Here is a 5,895-nt window from a genome sequence, read left to right as displayed (position 1 = left end):
GTGCGGGAAATGACATCCTTTTGATGGGGAATAGGGCTTCTAGTGCTTCAGTCACAATGGCTCAATTAGTATGGCTCTTCTCTCTAGTTGTAAGACTCTCTTAAGGATGTGGCCACCTGCAGACACCACAGTGCAGTCTTGGGGGGAACTGCAGCAGAATCATAGAAGAACTGAGATGTCCCTCTCACTGGCTGTTATCCAAATGGAAAGTTTTACTCCCCTGATGGCACTGTGTAACCACTGCACCCTGGCAGATATCGTATCTGCAGTTATTATTACTGTTACTCTTAAGATTATTAATTGCATTTCCAAAGCGCCCTTTGTCAAATGAGCATCTCAGATAAAAGTCTGTGTCTCACAAAATGGATGTTAAGACATTAAAGCCTCACTTAAAACAAATTACAATAATAAGAAATTTCAGTTCCACAACAAATCAAATATCAGCTGCTGACCTTCAGTTAATATTTAACTTCCAAAAGCCTTAACTCCTGAAAGTGTCTTCAATTAATTATGAAACACTACTGAAGCGACGGGCAAATGTACTTCCATGGGAATGGAGTTCCACATCTGGGGTGCCATGATGGAGAAGGCCCCGTCCTGTTTCACTGCAGAACAAATGATGCTCATCAATGGGACTACGAGCAAGTTTTCCACTGAAGATCTGAGGTCTGGGGTCAACAGATATTGGGTAAAGCACTCTTCTAAGTACTCAAATCTGTTCAAGGCTTTATACACCAGTACCAAGAAAACCATTGAAACAGGCCTGGTGATCTGTTTACCAGTTCATAATAGCTGGATTAATGGGATGCTAATCACTGTGTTGGAATACCCAAATGATGCAATGGGAGGTCTGCCCACAATGGGTTCTAATTCAAGGCCCACATTCACATTAGATGTCTTGTGTCTCTAAATAGGAGTTTAGATTATGCTGAAGGTACTATGGACTGAAAACTAGGAAGCTTGTGGTATCCAGAACTTCTACCACAGCCTTCCAGACCTTGTTAGAACCCCCAGAAGCAGAAATGCAATGGCAACAAAGAGCAGTAAACACTGGCTACACTTTGCCTTTAGGAAGCCAGTTTTAGAAAATTGGAGCTACAATTTTTGAAATTTTGAACTTGAGCCTTTAGCACAAAAAAAGAAAAAAGTTTTGCATTTGTGGAAAGCCCTGTGACATAACATCAGTTCCATCTTACTCCATTGTAATTCCATTAAAATACAGGTTTGTGATCAGGTTATAAGTAAGAGATGACAGGTACTGTTAAACAAGGTCTTCAGCAAGGGACTAACACTGAGCAGTGGAAGCTCCACAATGGCTACACTTAGGAACTCATGATGCAAACATGAAGAGGTCATGAAGGGATTGATAGCTGGAACTATGGATCTTGGTAAATCTTAGAAGCGACTGTGTATTAAAACTGTTCCTGATTTTCCAGGTTCGCCTTAATCATGATTGCCTTGTTGTAGTCCAGGTCACCACTTATGCCAATGGGGGTTTGTGTGTGCTTGGGGGAGAGGAGTTATTCATTGAAACCTTCCCATTACTGCAGTGTAAGAACATAGAACAGGCTTCCGCAACCTCGGACCTCCAGATGTTTTTGGCCTACAACTCCCATGATCCCTAGCTTGCAGGACCAGTGGTCAGGGATGATGGGAATTGTAGTCTCAAAACATCTGGAGGACCGAGTTTGAGGAAGCCTGACCCTAGGAGGTTCTCAAAGGAACTGCCAACACAAATAGGATGTAATGCAGTACACCCATTGCTTTTGAAGAAACAAGTTTGCCTCTAGATTGGGGCATTTTGGGAGGGTGGTAGTAGTAATAGTAGTAGTAGTAGTAGTAGTAGTAATAATAATAATAATAATAATAATAATAATAATAATAATAATAATTTTATTTATATGCTACCCATCTGACTGGGTTGTCCCAGCCACTCTGAGTGGCTTCCAGCAAAATACAAAAACACCATAAAGCAACAGACATTAAAAAATTCCTTATACAGTGGTACCTCGGATTACATAAGCTTCAGGTTACATACGCTTCAGGTTACAGACTCCGCTAACCCAGAAATATTACCTCAGGTTAAGAACTTTGCTTCAGGTTAAGAACAGTTTCAGGCTAAGAACGGACCTCCGGAAAGAATTAAGTACGTAACCAGAGGTACCACTGTACAGGAAAAGCCCCCATCCCTGCCCCACAAAAGGTGACATAACTATATTGCTGTAAGAAATTGCCAGTCTCTGCTATGCAGATGTCTAGCGTAGTTTAAGCTGTGAGATTCAGAACTGGCTCCATTTATCTTTCTAAGATGTCCCCACGTCTGAAATGGAGAGAATGTGCAGCAAAGCAGTTTAGAAGCACAGCACCACCACAGAGCTGAGCTGTGTCCTTCAGTCTTCTGTGCTAGGCATCCTTTTTTTTTATGCTCAAATGCTCATTTGCCCTTTGAGATTATGTGTCCTTGCAAAAAGATGTGTGTGTGTGTTGGGCAGGTGTGTGTGTGTGCGTTGTGGCAGCGGGGGTGTGTGTCCTTTGTCTAGTTCTTTTTTTAAAAGAACAGACTGCGAAAAGGGAGTGATGGGTCTCTTAAGGAAACATAAACACTGTGTACTCATTAGAAGGCTCATTATAAATAAAGTGCAGAGAAGGTGCCCTAAGAGCAAGCTCTTTCATGGGTGTTTATTAGGACAAAGAGCTTCTTTAATAGGGCAACTGAAAAGAAAAGCACTCTGTTGCAACCATTAATAAACATTGCCACTTTTACTGACTTCTTGGGAACAGCTTTGCCCTTGCATCTTTGTTTTTAAAGGGGCAGGCACCTCTTTCCTGTGTGCCAGTGTTCGTTGTGTTATATATATATACACACACCGTCAAAATTCTGCCACACACTGTTTCCGAAGCTCTCACTCTGAAGTGTGGTGACACCTTGACAGAAATGCCTTCATTGAAGCAGTCTGGATATGCCTGTAGGTGATAGCAACTGTAAATGCAAACACCATTGTGGGTGGAAATAAAAATCAAGATCACCTTGACTGTTTGGAAAAATGGGCTGAAAGACAAGTGCAAACCGCTCATTAAGGGGAAGAAAAATCCATATAGCAACATGCAAAATGGATGCAATGGGTCTAGGTTTCAGCACTAGTGACAAGGGACTAGGGAGTTTATACAGCCTTAGCAGCATATTATTCTTGTTGTTTCTTAAAAATCGTACTATCTCTGGGTTGCATTTGTGCAAGCACAAATAGTATTATTATTATTATTATTATTATTATTATTATTATTATTATTATTATTATTATTTTATATGCCACCTATCTGCCTTTATCTATGGACCAAACAAAAGCACATCGTTGTCCTGGGGATGCAAGATTTTTCATTAAACAAATTGCTTAGGGATGAGACCGATCTAGAACACACAACCCCGAAGTTGGACTCTTTGTCTCTCCTTCCCCCCACCGCAGTCCTAATCAATTTGTTTTGGGGGTAAAGCTCCTATTCATTTAAATGATTTATTTTCCAATGGAAACTGAAGGGGCCCAATCCAGTTTGGGACCACATTGGTGGCAAAAGGGTTTAAGCTTCCCTACCTTCCATGTCAGGGTCCTGATCTTGTGTTTGTGTTCTCACAATTACTATTTGTGAGAGAAAATGTGTGTGATAAAGTAAGAATGTCATGATAAACATCTCGTCTAACCGGGGAGGATTTGTAGAAGAACTGTGAAAACTATTTCTTTTATTAAATTTGTATTTGTTAATAATCGGTCATGGTTCAAATGTCACACTAACCCATAGTTAGGGTGATGTGAATGAGCTACAGTGAGCCTTTGGCTTGTAGACTGCTCCCACTCTAGCACATCCAGAAGGAGTTTTTGCTTCTTCTTCTTTGCTTAACCACAGCTTGTTGTGTCATCCTAACTGACAGACTGTGGTTGATCTTCACCGTGGCTTGTTTGAAACAAGCCAGCTTCAAATCATAGGTTATAAAGCTGGCTTGTTTAAACAGGCTATACTTAATGCTAACCACAATTTAGGGTTTGGCTGACATGCTAAACTGAGGTTAATGGAAATCAGAATCGAAAGCTTCTAATACCCTCCTCACAGAAGAGACGGAAGGTGGAGAAGTCCGTGAGCCTGCGCATCACTGCGGCTAAATTCTCATCATGCTAAACAATGGTTTACCCATGTGGCATCCAAACATGGTCTTTGTCTATGCGTTATTATATCTGACAAAATGGGAAGCCTAATTCTTTCCACATAAGCACGTTTTGTTTCTGCTGCTTTTCAAATTACAAGGATTGATGTCTGAAAATTGCAAACACTTTATTTGCTTGGCTGGGTATTTCTCTGCTTGGATGCGACAAAGCCAAAGAAAAATGGCAGAGCTGATTTTTCTTTCTCCATGGAGGTCTCATAGGATAAAAAAAAAAGAGGATAGTGTTCAGCTGAGATTTCTTTCTTACTTGGGATAAAAATTAACAAGCTGCACCTGACCGTGTTTGTGAGAGAGCCTGAGCTTAATAGATAATTCAAATCCCCTGCATTTTGATCCTGTTTGTGCCCATGTAATAAGCACTTAGAAATGAGGGCAACATAAATAGATTTTTCTAGACAGACAGATAACTAACTGAAGGCTAGTTGGGCATTTTGTACAAGTCTCCAATTTAATTCCTTTCACACATACACAACTCCTGAGCTGGGGTTGTTGCTTGAAGACCTGCAAAATAAGGGGCATATTTTTGAAACTGTAGGGAAATGATGTAATGTGCATCAGAACATTAATAGTCTTTTATTTGAATATATCACCCTTGTAATGCATTAAATGAAGGTTGCTTTTTGCAGTGATGGTGTATCATATGCAATCTTATGCAAATAAGGTTCATAGTTAAGGAAATGTTCCTTGAGACCAAATGTGAGTGCAGGAGACAAAGAATTCACACACACAAAAAAGACATCATAGTTGGCAGGTGGAAAGAAATTAAACACAGGAAAGTGGACAAAAAAAAAAAAAAGAAATTCTGTGAACCGGGAGAAGGGATGAAAACTGCTATGAAAGCGAAACCTAGTTTTCTCTACCGCATTTTATTATGTTTTACCACTTCCCCATCTTTCATCCACAAAACATGTCTCTCTCCACTTCTATGGCCTCAATAAAATTGTGTCCAATTTCCCCCTCACCATGTCCCATTCCTTTTCCATCTCCCTTAGAATATTACAGATTCCCTATAGAAAACATCAATAGTTTCTTGATACTTCAAAGTGTAAGCATTTCTTAAGCTGAGGTACTTGAGAATTTGGACAGTTCATATTAGTATCAGTGAAAAAATCTGAAATCTCTGATCTGACCTCCTGAAGATATTGCAAAACTTTAATTCTTGTCCGGTGTTTGGCTCTATTTTGTCCAAGTGGATCTATAAATTATCATCTTCCACAGCCAGCATCAATTATATCATATAGGCATAATTCTCTCCTCTCATAATTCTTTCCACCCTATATCCCATGATGAAAAGTATGCTTTCTTACTTGCTTTGAAGTGGAACACAACAGTCTACAAAAGTAACAGAGACCATCTTTCATCTGTGACTTTTAATTTCCCTCTAAGGGGCACTACATCTTTAATAACAGCTTTAGCTGTAGCAAACCCCTGGATTGTTTAGTGCAGCCTTTGCCAAGCTGGTGCGTTCCAGATGTTTTGGACTACAACTCCCATCAGCCACAGCTAGCAAGGCTCAACTGGAACTGTGCACATGTCCTATTGGAAAGGAGTTAGAGGGTTAAGTGAAGTAAGGTAAAAAGGTAAAGGACCCCTTACAGTTAAGTCCAGTCGCAGACGACTCTGGGGTTGTGGCGCTCATCTCGCTTTACAGGACGAGGGAGCCAGTATTTGTCCTCAGACGG

Source organism: Podarcis melisellensis (assembly GCF_964234715.1).
Source record: "Podarcis melisellensis genome assembly, chromosome: 7".
Classification (NCBI taxonomy): domain Eukaryota; kingdom Metazoa; phylum Chordata; class Lepidosauria; order Squamata; family Lacertidae; genus Podarcis; species Podarcis melisellensis.
Note: the sequence above shows the minus strand (reverse complement) of the source record.